The 13,531-nt window shown below is 41.9% G+C and overlaps 1 protein-coding gene across 5 annotated transcripts in view; it reads left to right on the top strand.

Moving 5' to 3' along the window:
- The first annotated feature begins 1,762 nt into the window (after positions 1-1,762).
- The window catches only part of HIPK3 (homeodomain interacting protein kinase 3), a 96,348-nt gene continuing 84,579 nt past the window's right edge, over positions 1,763-13,531 (top strand). For 4 of the 5 annotated variants that reach the window (XM_046015642.1, XM_046015640.1, XM_046015641.1 and 1 more), the window contains exon 1: positions 1,763-1,893. The gene's annotated coding sequence lies outside the window, so the exon portion shown is untranslated. Of the gene's footprint in view, positions 1,894-2,038; positions 2,692-13,531 lie in introns of those variants that run through there. The other variant, XM_046015639.1, reaches the window with a different exon arrangement.

Raw genomic sequence — 13,531 nt, 5'->3', positions numbered from 1 at the left:
TGAAGAAAACAACTGTCATTCGAAAATACTTCCAACTGCCTCAGGGCATATTATCCTCTTCTCTTTTTAAAAGGAATTCTCAAAAATACTCCTCGCCATTTGAAAAGCAGCAGGGAATAAATGTGTATTAAATATGCAGCAATTTGCCACTCCCTTTGCCCTGCCCTAGTTACTGCAATAGAAAATATCAGAGGATAAATACATATGGGGTAGAGTCAAACCTCCCAGTGAAGATTATGAAAGGAACAAAGCAAGGACCCTTCCTTAGAGAAAGGTGTTCAGCCCCACCCCCATTAAACACTGATTAAGAACAAAAGGCAATAAGTATTAAAATAAATTAACTCTGAATGGTAGGTACTAGAAGGTCAGTTTGTTTCTTAGCGAAAAGAAAGGGACAGGGCGTGCAGACCAGGGCTTTGCTGTATTATCTTGGGCAGGTCACATAAACTTCTTGGAAGCCCTGCCCTAGCTTAAGAGTTTGGACCAAGGATCTGTAAGTTTCTTTCATCTCTAAAATTCTACAGTTCTATGGTTACGTTGAGATGGGCCATTCTGTTGATTTCCTAGTCTCCAGGAGAGAAGTAACTAGTCTCTGGGAGCGGAACTAACTTGATGGAGAGTTATGAACGCAGAGGTGGGTATACTTCACAATTACAGGGTTTGGGACCTTAGAGATGTTCTTGGAAAATGTGCAAGAAGGCCTTTCCCTCGTTCTTTAACCCAATTTTACAATACTCTTGACTCTTTGGGATGGGGGAGCGGGAAGGACCTGTTTTAGACCGGGACTATTCACTGGACCAAGCATTTCCCTTTCCATATTTTTGGACCCTTAAAAAAAAAAAAAAAGCCGCCAGCATATCCTAAAGGGGTGGAAGGGGAAATTGTGATTACGGCATCTCGAAAGGCCTGTAAAATCCTGCTTCCTCATTTTAATCCTTTCTTTGGGGGGGGGTAGGATCTTTTTTTAAATGTGTATTTTTGTCGGAGTGGGCCTACAGTGAGGTTCAGAGCAGCAGAGGGGGCGCTGACGGATGCTGCGGCTGCGGGCAGGCTGGCGGGAGGGAGCTCCGGGTCGGGTCCAAGCCGGCCGCCAGGCGGGCTCGGAGCTACAAGGGCGCGGCTGCGGGCGGGCCCCGGGGAGGGGCTTCGCGGAGGCGCCGCGGCCGGAGGCGAGCGGGGCCGCCCGGGCTCGGCGCGCAGCGCGGCCCGGCGGGCGGTGGCGCTGCGGAGGCGGCGGCGGCGGCCGAGGCCTGCGGGCGCGGAGGAGGGGCCCGAGACTGGGGCGGCCGGTGGCAGCTGCCTCCGTGACGACTGCCGGCAGCGCGGCGGCCTGAGGAGACCGAGTCGTGGGGCCCGGGTTCGCTGCCTCTCTTGGCTGTCTCCTCCTCCTCTAGCGGCAGGGGCGTCAGGAATGGGCCCCAGCCGCCGCGGGCCCCGCACCCTGCGCCGTCCGTAGGCTCCAGCAGTCGGAGGCCGGCCGGCCGGCCTCTCACCACCCCTCGCTCCAGCCCTGCCGTCCCCACCCCAAATCCCCGGGAAGGAAGATGAGGGAGACGGGCCCGGCGCTCAGCAGCCAGAGCAGCCAGAGCAGCCGCAGCAGCCGCAGCCGCAGCAGCAGCAGCCGCAGCAGCAGCAGCAGCAGCAGCAGCAGAAGCAGCAGAAGCAGCAGCAGCAGCACCACCACCACCACCAGTCGGGGGAGGGTGTTTCGCCGTTTCCTCTCAGCCGCCAGGACAAGATGGCAGCGGCCGCGGAGAGGGGCTGAGCCCGGGCTGGGTGGTGCCGCCTGCTGAAGCGCCTGGCTCCCTGTCCCCGGCACGGCCCCGCACCCCACTCCGGACATGCTCAGGGCTGCGGCCGCCCGAAGAGGGGAGAGCTCAGGCCTCTAGGAAGGTAAGGGAGGAGGGCGAAGGGCGCTCCCACCCCAGGGTGGGGGGACTAGCTTCATTCGCGGGGCCTCCGGGCCCCTCAGTCCGACCCCGGCGGAGTCCAATGCCTCCCGAGCGGCCAGCACCCGTCGCGCGTCCAACATCGGCGGCCGAGCCCCTGCGCTCCCGAGCTCCGCCTTTCCGCCGCGGCTCCCCGCGGGGTGGCGAGTGCGGGAGCCGCTCGGGGCCCGCAGGCCGCCGGACGCGGGGGCCGTGCGTGGTTGGTGCGAGCGATGGCGCAGCCTCCGGGAAGCCGCGCTGAGGCCAGGCCCGGCTGGGCGGCCCCGGCCTTCCGCTGCCAGGGTTGCGCAACGGCTCTTCCCAGCAACCGAAGTTTTGTTTAGTCCCACAGGGGGCCTCTTTCCCCACCGCGACGTTAGGCCGTCACTACGGAGACCTCTTGTCTTTCATTAAGGGGAACAAACACAAACACGCGCACGCACGCACGCAACTTGAGCGCCCCAGCCGATGGCTGCGTCCCTGGCTTTGTGGCCCAGTCACCAGCGTCGCCGAGCGGCCGGTCTAGAGGGTGTCAACTCTGGAGACGTGAGTGCGTGTGATTGTTGGGGAGGAGAAATGTGACCCGCCGCTCCGCGTCCCCTGCCGCGGCCGGAGGAAGGCGTGGCGGCCGCGCGGCTGGGCTGTTGCCGGCTTCTCTCGTTACGGTGGTAGCCGCCCGGGTCCCTCCGTGGAGAACTCTCGGAAAGACTTCGGCTGGGAATGTCTGTTTTCCTGTCGGGAGGGAGACGGCTGTTTTAAAATGGTATGTGGCTCTCTGCGAAGCCTGTTTCCCAATCTTATCTAGGCTTGAGGAATTGCGCTAAAGGGTGTGTGCGTAAATTACCTTGGACCTGTTACAGAGTAGTCCTAACACGTCCAGTCGTTGGACTGTGTTTTCACAGCCTCTCGCTGCCCTGTTAGAATTTATTTTTCCACCTGTCAGGTCGCTGCTTCTAATTATAAGGCGCTTCTGTTAGCAACAGTGAAGTTTTTCAGATTCTCGTCTGGCATATAGGGAAAGCTCATGGTAGATTCTGTTGTCATCAACTTTGATGTCGCCATGGTCCTGGGCCGGGAAAGTTAGCTTGTAAACCAGCCTGTGCTTGTGCTTAAGTGTACCTTGTAGTAGTTTGGGGATTGGCTGACTACCCCCTCCCCGCCTCCCCGCCCCTCCACCCCCCCCCCCCCGCCCCCAGCTTTAGGTTTTGCTTGTTAGCTGTAGCTTCTGGCGTGGAATCACTTATATTCACACGATTTCAGTTTATTTCAAAGTTTTAATATCTGGGTGCCTTAAAATTTTTAGGAGGTGCCCTTTTTGATCAAATTTTTGTTGAAAACTTTTGAGCAGGATCAGTGGGCTTTTTTGTGTGTTCCCCAGCTAACACATTTTAATCCTACATTCTCATTTAATTTTTCAGAAGATGGGCAAGCCTCACCATATGTTTGATAAGTCTAGATTCTGCTTATGTTTGCAAGTGCAGTGCTAATTTTATACAGTGAGCTATGATAAGGTTTTGATAGGTCATGATTAAACTTAGTATTAAACTTAGTAAACTTAGTCAACAAAATAAAACTGACCTTTAAAAAAATAGTTTTTATAGTTTTATTGGCTACCTTATGCCTTTATGCCACTTAACAGTAAATGAAATGTAACCAGTCAGATAAAGTATTTTTAAGTCAAGATTTTCTTGGTATATTTAGGGGTCCATTCATAAAATGTAGACAGCTCATATTTATAAAATATAATGCTCAACCTGTTTGAGGCTTATTTTCCTTTTACTTTTGAAACTTGATTTTAATTTGTGTTAGAAGTGTGTTGAAGTGTTTGAGATTTTGCACATTTCACTGTGCAGTTTTTTTGTACTTACCATAAAATTAAATAACAATTTGTTCCTGAATTTTTTTCTCTACTCTAGGGAATATATTTTCTAAAAAAGAATTTTTTTGTGGGGGGGCCTTAGATTCAAACTATGTTTTAAAAAGGTAAGATGAGCTTGAAATCTAGAACAGAACCAGTCATTAAATGTTTCAAATTTATATTTGGACATTGCTGACTACAGTAGCTAAACACATATTAGGCAGGCAGATCATAACATGGTGAGCCGGTCTTCGTTTATTGTCATAATACCTTTTCCATTGAACTAGTCATTATCTTGCTTATAAACCAGTCATTGGCTTCTGGGCATGGAGTTTTAGAGTCACATAAAAGTGGATGGTTTTTATGAGATAATTATTCTTGTAAACATGCTTGAAAAGAAGCTTCAGATCATACTATTTTAATTTTTTGGATGTTCTGTCATGGAGTACCATAAAATAAGGTGCAAATTACAGAGGTAGGCTGCTGTAGCAAGTATGGCAGGGCACATTAGTATTTGTTTATTGTAAGATATTAAAAGCTTTTTTTTTTCTTGCAACTTAAAATAGCAGCAGCTGTTGAATGAACTTTCTGATTGAGCTTTTGTTTTAAATATTTGATACTTGAACACTGAAGGCATTTATAGGTAGGAAAGAGGAAATGTGGATTCCAGAACGCTGAAATACTGTTTCCTAAACCTGTTTCACATCCATTGAAGGGAATACTTGGTTGCATGTTATTTTCCATTGGAGTGTTTAGTGACTTATACTGGTGACTTTTGAAATCAGTTTTCTATATTCTCTCCACAGTAGTTCACCAAAGGTGCTGATATGGTAGATTAGAATTGTGTTAGTGGTAGTTAATTGAGAGGCATAAGTAATGTAGTTTCCATTGCATTCCATTTATGTTTTGAGTTTGGAGATAAAGATGTGATGGCAATATTTAGATTTAAGTGTGTTCTAAGGAACTTTGAAGTTCTCTGTATTTAAAGTATCCCTCCAGAGTTATTCTTGCCCCTTAACTATTAGAGGATACAAAATAACTTGCTATATGATTATATTGTTGCTGCCAAAAGAAATGTTCATGTAAAATTTCTGGATTTACAGCTGTCCTAATGTTCTAATGTCTTAAGTTGAGACTTCCAGTGTGGTATGTTTATCTTGGAAGTTACTTCTGAGAAAAACTACTACTATTTTGTTAAAATGGAGGAATCTGCCAGTCAATTTTATTACTTCTTTAAAGGTGTCCCTACCTGCCTGCCCCCCAGCTTGCTGAAAGCTTTGTTACAGTAACCCTTTTTATATGATACAAATGTAAGTCTAAAGGAATTATTTTAAATGTCTTTACTGGTTCTGGATTCAGCTGCTAAAAAAATAACTTGTATCTTTGAATACAACATAAGTTGAATAGGGATATATATTTAGAGTCGAAGTTTTTTTTTTTTTTCCTTCATTTTTTTCCCTTAGATTTTATTTATTTGAGAGAGGGAGAGACAGAACAAGCAGTTGGGGGGTGGGGCAGAGGCAGAGGGAGAAGCAGGCTCCCTGCTTAGCAGGGAGCCCAGTGTGGAGCTCATTGGGGGGCTCCATCCCAGGGCCTTTGGGATCATTACTTGAGCCAAAGGCAGGCACTTAACTGACTGAGCCACCCAGGCATCCCAGGAGTCGAAATTTTTGAATCAGTGTAAGTTTTCAGAGTAGCCAAAGCACTTATGTGGCTGACCTAAGGAAATACAGTCCAATTCTTTTGGTTGGATTAAGAATGATTTGGAGGAGGAAAAAAAGTGATTTGGGGAGAAACAACTTAATATTAGTGTGTTGCTTCTGTAGTTTTGTCATAGCTGTTCTTTTGGACCTTCTTAGGACCAGGCTAGAATAGATGTTTGGAAGATGTGTTTTAATACATTTTACCTAAATGTTTGTCAAATTAGACCTTGACCTATTTGGCAGATCAGGCTGCTCTCCTCAGTTGATACTAGGGCCATAGGTCACTACACAAAGGCAACATATTGTCTGGATTCTTAGGTGCACACTGTTATGCTGGGGACCTAGAGCCTCTGCTCTTAGGACTTGAGTGGGAATTTTTTTTTTTAAAGATTTTATTTATTTATTTGACAGACAGAGATCACAAGTAGGCAGAGAGGCAGGCAGAGAGAGAGAGGAGGAAGCAGACTCCCTGCTGAGCAGAGAGCCCAATGCGGAGCTCGATCCCAGGACCCTGAGATCATGACCTGAGCCGAAGGCAGAGGGTTTTTGTGTTTTTTTTTCAAAGATTTTATTTATTTATTTGGCAGAGAGAGATCACAAGTAGACAGAGAGGCAGGCAGAGAGAGAGAGAGGGAAGCAGGCTCGCTGCTGAGCAGAGAGCCCAATGCGGGACTCGATTCCAGGACCCTGAGATCATGACCTGAGCCGAAGGCAGCAGCTTAACCCACTGAGCCACCCAGGGCCCCCCCCCCTTTTTTTTAAAGGAATTTTTTTCTTTTTTTTTTTTTAAAGATTTTATTTATTTATTTGACACAGAGAGAGAGATCACAAGTAGACAGAGAGGCAGGCAGAGAGAGGGAGGGAAGCAGGCTCCCCACTGAGCAGAGAGCCGGATGCCGGGCTCGAACCCAGGATCCTGAGATCGTGACCTGAGCTGAAGGCAGGGGCTTAACCCACTGAGCCACCCAGGCGCCCCCAAAGGCAGAGGTTTTAACCCACTGAGTTCTTTTTAAAGAACTGCTTGAGTATTGGAAATGCTGTATTTTTAGGGATGGTATTTGTGGTTTGAGGGCAATTAAGTCAGTCAGTAGACTGATTTATCTTTTGTATTTAGTAGTTATGGCCAAGTCAGTACTTTAGAGAGTTACCTTTCTCCAATAGGAAGTCTTTGAATTGAAACAAGACAAGGACAATGTGTTTTACTTTAAATATATTTTGTTACTTTGACCCAAACAATTTCTTTAATTTTCAAAGAGAGTGAGAATTTTACTTGCTGGGGAAGACTGAGTGGGAGGGAAGCTAGTGGTCAGGTAAGGTAGAGGAAGCTGGGCCCTAAGTTGCTGGAGGAGGTTGATTTAAGTGAATTTAGGAGACTTAGAAATCTGTTTTGACTTAAATGTTCAAGTTGTTAGAGACCAGAGTTCAGTTATAAAATAAGTGAAATATGTGGTAGCTTGAGGGAAGGATTAAGAATACACCATAACATCTGTTAAAAGATCAGCGTTGTGAAGTAATATCTGTTTATTATCCCTGGCTAGTTTTTAAAACCACTGACGTACCCCCTTCCTTTTTGTGCCTTTTATTTCTTCAGTCTAAGCTGCTTTTCCTTAACGTTGAACTTAGGGAAGATAAACTTCCTGTACAATTACAAAATTCTTATGTTAAATGCCTAATTTGAAATCAGAAGTGTGAAGAGCATAGAACATATTGTTGCTATTGAAGTGAGCTTGATTTATAGAAATTTTTTTTTAAATTTTTTAGAGATACTTAAAAATAAAACTAAGGTGCATAGTAAATGAATGTAGGTTTTTCAAACTGAAATAAAACCCAATTTCTCTGCTGTCTATTACTCATTCCTTTTTTACTTTCTGAGATTAACATCTCTTCTTTTAAAAATTAGATTTCCAGATACACTTTTCATGTTGCATTTTCTTTGCTGCTTTGCCTTTTTTTTTTTTAAATAAAAAGATTACACCTAAAAGAAGTGGGGATTTAGAGAAGAATAATAAAGTATGTTGTTTCTTTGAGCTGTACTTTATCTTTTAGGTAAGGATCTAAATTGTGAAAAGACTGATTCTTAGTCTCATTGAAAATAAAAGATTGCGAGAGGTAGTTAGATAAATTGTTTTATTTTGCATACTGTTAATGCTAGAGCATCTTTTCTAATTGGAAAAACATTGTTTAGATTTGATATTGAAATAATTAGATGAAAAGAATGAGTCATTTCCTCCCCCCTTTAGAATTTTGTAGCCATTTATTATAAATTACATGTGATTATATGGCGTACCAAGAACATTGCCTTTATAGAATTTGATAGAAACTATAAAACTTGGCTGCATTTGACTAGCCAGTTATAGATGATCCCGTTTACTGTGGTTCGACTTAGGATTTCTTGACTTTACCATGGTGTGAAAGTCATACACATTCAGTACTTTGAATTTTGAATTTGCTCTTTTCCCAGGTTAGCAGTGTGGGGTCTTACACTTTTCCTTTGATGCTGGGCAGGGGCAGGGAGCCACAGCTCCTTGTCAGCCACATGATCGTGAGGGTCAATAATGATATACTTAAAACCATTCTGCACCCACACAGCCATTCCTTTTTTCACTTTCAGTACAGTATTGAATACATTACATGAGATATTTACCGCTGTATTATAAAATAGGCTTTGTGTTAGATGACTTGACCCAACTGTAGGCTAATGTGTTTTGAGCGGGTTTAAGGTGGACAAGGCTAAGCTATGATGTTCAGTAGGTTAAGTGTATTAAATGCATTTTCTACTTGGTATTTTCAACTTATGATGGGTTTATCAGGATGTAACACCATTTAAGTTGAGAAAGACCAGTTTTCCATTTTAGAAATTAAAAACAGGGCACCTGGGTGGCTCAGTGGGTTAAAGCCTCTGCCTTCAGCTCAGGTCATGATCCCAGGGTCCTGGGATTAAGCCCCATATCAGGCTCTCTGCTCAGCAGGGAGCCTGCTTCCTCCTCTCTCTCTGCCTGCTTCTCTGCCTACTTGAGTTGTCTGTCAAATAAATAAATAAAATCTTTCAAAAAAAAATTAAAAATCATGTGACATACTAAAAATGTTTGTTAACTCCAAATTCTTCAGCTTCCCCCTACTTTTGTTGCATATTATTCATAAATTAAAATACCTTACAGTTTTTTAAATAATGAGATAGTAAACTTTGAAACCCTTGCAGAAAATAGCTTGCTTAAAAAATATTTCATACCCTATAAAGCGGTTATTTAAAGCCCTAAAGATATTATTTGTCTATATTTTGAGTCTGTGTTACCTGTTTAATTATACAACGAGTCTTGTAGGTTTGGTAAACTATACGACCTTAGATATATAATGTACGGTCTTAAATAGTTAGTAAGTTAGAGTGATAACATATTGAAAATTGAACCTGACTTTCTAGAGATATTTCTTCCAAGTAAAATTTAAGTTAATACTTCAGAGGGTTTTAAATATGTAATTTATGACAACTTATATTGAGATTAAGTAGGGTAAAGTGACATAAAATCACAATGAAAATTGTAGGTTATGAGCTGTATAGCCTATAGCGATGATGCTGTGCTTCGCTACATTCGCCGAACAAAACGTGTTGGGCCAACTTGTAATCAGTTTCAGTGGAGACAGTACAAGTATCTCTGGAGTGTTTAAAGTTAGGTGAGAATAGTATTGGCTTCAAAAATACTAGGTTTTTAATCTGGTTACTGTGCTTTCAGTATTTTTTGTAGCTGGATCACAGACTGGTACCACAATTAAATGCAATTTTATTATGTTAGGCAAAACAGTGGTAAAATATGTGTGTGGAAGCTATTTTACCTGGTATATATTTGGGTGTCCTTACCAAGTGCAAAGTATGCAGCTGTGAAGGAAGAGAGCAAGACATGGTTCTAGCTTTGGGCAAATAGGTGAAATTAGCCAAGTACTGTAAATTTTTTTTTATACTTGAGTATGAGTACGTGACCTGGGAAACACTGCCTGAGAAGAATAATGATTTATATATAGCATGTTCAAGTTTTTAAAAACTGTTTATTTAAATAAATAATGTTTAAAATATCAGGAATGGTTCGGCTTCTGATAGTTGGGTATAATACTTGTTACTCCTTATAATGTTTAAAGGCAAAAACGTCATTTTAGAAATATGAAAAAAACTGGGGGTGCTTGGGTGGTTCAGTTGGTTAAGTGGCCAACTCTTGTTTTCAGCTTAGGTCATGATCTCAGGGTCCTGAGATGGAGCCCTGCATTGGGCTCCAAGCTCAGTGGGGAGTCTGCTTGAGGATTTCTTTCCCTCTCCCTGTCCCCTAGCCCTGCGTGTACTTGTGCTCTCTCTAAACTAAATAAACAAACAAGTCTTCAAAAACAAAATGAAAACAATTCTATAAATTTATTTTCTGTTAAAGCTTTTCCATTTAATAGTCTAATGGTTTTATAGAGACATATTGTATGTACATTTAAATCAAGGGGAAGTTCATATTTCTTCGGTATGTGAATCCAGTTCTCTTATTCTCATGGTTTGCCTTTTTGGACATGCACAATTCTTGCATTGCTTGGGAAGATTCTAATAGGTTTGCCTTTCCTAACTATATTACTACCTCTAAATTTGGAATGCAGAGCTCTCCAAACCTCATTCCTGTGCCAATTGGTGGAAAGAAAATAGAAGGTGAAAACAGGGTCTAGATGGAATTCGATTTGAAGAAGATTGAAATTGCTAGCTGTAACTTATTTGAAATCATTATACAAAAGGGATATTATTTGTGTACTTAAACATTTACATAAATCATAAGTATGTTTAATTTGGGGTCCTTGAAGCCGAGTCATGCAAAGGGCAAGTATTATATTGCCCCACTATAATTGCATATGATACATTCTTAATGAAATTTTACAATTTGGTGACTTTTTATATTTATTATACATGTGTATTTAAAATTGAATTCTGTGTGGAAATATACTTAGGGTGTTAGGGATTATAGTATAATTGGTTTTGCCAGTACTTTTGAGTAGATAACAATTGGGATATTTACCTTGTGAGTTGCTCTAAGTCCTCCTAGTGTGGCAGTTCTGAAAATATTTCTAATGGCTACTCTGACTTTTTAAATATCTCATATCGGAAGGTATATCTAGCTTGAAAATTTTTCTTGTTAATCTGATTGGAAGAAAATGAAATACATCAGTTTCTAACCTAATATATTAGATTTGGGGAAATTTTTATATTTCAAAATATAAAATAGTATATGAACTGTTCAGGTTAGAGACCATGTCTTAAAGGTTTTTATGGATATAAAACCCCTCATAGACACTGGAGAATCAAATTATAATTATCATAAAAGTAATCAAATAGAGGCATGCTATGCTCTACCTATATCCTTTAATCAAAGTATAGTGCTTTTACTAAGCAGCTTCACAGATAGCTGCCCAAGCACTTGAGAATGTGTCATATACATGCTTTACTTCTCAGAACACTGCTCTACCCCTCACTTTAATTCTAGCAGATGAATCTGTTTCCTGTAGAGAAGTAAATAGGTATGAACTTCCTCCAGATTTCCAACCCTCCGCCTCTGAATATAGTTTCTACCAGTACATACTTTGTGTTTTTACTACTCTGAAACATCTCCTTCCCTCCAAGATTGTTTCCTATTCTTGACTGTAGATTTTTATCCTGAAATGTGTTTTTCAGTGTCCTGAGCCTGTCCATTAATTTTAAGGCTTCACTGCCCCCGCCCTTGGGCCCATTTTCTTCAGCCTTTACAAATGATCAGGTATCAGTGCGCCTTAGTGGCTCGGTGGGTTAAGCCTCTGCCTTCAGCTCAGGTCATGATCTCAGCGTCCTGGGATCGAGACCCGCATCGGGCTCTCTGCTCAGCCGGGGGAGCCTGTTTCCCCCGCCCCCAATCTCTGCCTGCCTCTCTGCCTACTTGTGATCTCTCCGTCTCTCTCTGTTAAATAAAATCAATAAAATATTAAAAAAAAAAGATCAGGTATCTGAGATCTTAAGCAGCCATCTTTTAATTGTGCCTCCTCCAATCTATGAACCTGTTTATTTCTTCCAAACTTCTTAAATGTACATTCAGCTTCTATTTGAATTCATACTCACTTCTTAGCCCTTGCAGTATAATTCTGTCCTTGCCACTCCAGTGAAATTACTCCCACTAAGCTCTCCAGTATTTATCTCACAATTTATTTATTCCTCCAAATGGTTGGATTTATAGTGCATCCTATTCTTAGCTCTCAGCTCATCTTTTGAATTATTGAGCTCCATGTTCCACCCCCCCAAAACAGGTAGCTCAGATTGAATTATCTTATTTCCACATTGTTTCTTTTCCTATTTCCTCTTTGGTATCTTCACTCATTTCTGTTGCAGTTTATGTTTGAAAACTTTATTTTATTTTTAAGTAATCTCTACACCCAACATGGGGCTTGAACTCACAACCCTATGATCAAGAGTCTCATGTTCTACTGACTGAGCCAGCCAGGCGCCCCTGTGTTTGAAATTTTAAATCTTAAAATACTTATTTCTGGTGGATTCGTTAAAAAAAAAAACACAGTAAAATTTGCACTTTGCAAAGCAAAATTTGGTAGTATTTATCAAGTTTCTTTTTTGGAAATCCATACTAAGAAAATTAAGAATGTATAAAAGCTATTTAAATGAAAATGTTCATCACAACTTTATATAAATATAGTGAAAGAAATTGGAAAAAAAGTCAGTTCAACAAATTAGAGTATGCACACATGGTAGAATATTATGCTGCTGTTCAAAATATCCTAGAGAGAACAAGTCGGCATATCAAGTTATACGTTGTACTATGATTGTAAACATGTAATACAACATGCTAGAATGACTAAAAGGGAAATAGGTTCTTTTTCCTGAATATTTTATAATTTATAGTAATTGAATAATTTAAAAATGATTTTTATGCTGAAATTCCGTCTTTTCCTGGAGAGAACAATGTGTATCTTTTCGTGTTTTTATGGCAGACTGGTTAAATTTTACATATTCATCTAGTCTACCCATATTCTGCAGTCTCATTCCAGATAATGGTAATAGCTTAGTGATCATTTTTGTCCTTTCAACTTGCAAGGTTACTATGAACAAATAACATTTTTTTTTTTTTAAAGACTTTATTTATTTATTTGATAGAGACACAGCGAGAAAGGGAACGCAAGCAGAGGGAGTAGGAGAGAGAGAAGCAGGGCACTGAGCAGAGAGCCTGATGCGGGTCTTGATCCTAGGACCATGGGATCCTGGGATCATGACCTGAGCCAAAGGCAGATGCTTAACGACTGAGCCACCCAAGTGCGCGCCCCCCCCCCCCTTTTTAAAAGATTTTATTTACTTGAGAGAAAGTGAGAGAGAGAGAGAGAAGGAGAGGAGGAGCAGGGGGAGGGGAAGAAGCAGACTTCCCACTGAGCAGAAAGCCTGAATGGGATCATGACCTGAGCCAAAGGCAGACGCTCATCTGACTGAGCCACCCAGGTGCCCCTGAAGTTTTAACATTGTTATAAAATAACTGTTTTGGGGGCGCCTGGGTGGCTCAGTGGATTGGGCCGCTGCCTTCGGCTCGGGTCGTGGTCTCAGGGTCCTGGGATCGAGCCCCGCATCGGGCTCTCTGCTCCGCGGGGAGCCTGCTTCCTCCTCTCTCTCTGCCTGCCTCTCTGCCTACTTGTGATCTCTCTCTCTGTCAAAAAAAAAAAATAACTGTTTTGGCATATTTATCATGTGTAATTGGTATGTAATCATTACTTTCTATCTGAGATTCTATCTAGCTTCTTAAGCAAATGGCAGAAAAATGACACGAAGTTACTTTTGCCCAGTATGAGATTTTTAGTTATTTTTAGTGATTTTTAGTTATTATCTGAGTATAAATTTCTTATCAGTAAACTGTTAACAGTAACAGTTGTTAACAGTTGTTAACAGTAAACTGTTGGCCATTTTCAGTCAATTGATTTAACATATTTTTCTGTATTTTATCGCATAGGATCAATAGCTGGCCTTCAGTTTTGAACTTAAAATATGTTAGCTATCACTTACCATCTTC

The sequence above is a fragment of the Meles meles genome, chromosome 8 (genome assembly GCF_922984935.1).
Source record: "Meles meles chromosome 8, mMelMel3.1 paternal haplotype, whole genome shotgun sequence".
Lineage (NCBI taxonomy): Eukaryota > Metazoa > Chordata > Mammalia > Carnivora > Mustelidae > Meles > Meles meles.
This window is presented reverse-complemented; position numbering and strand designations above follow the sequence as displayed.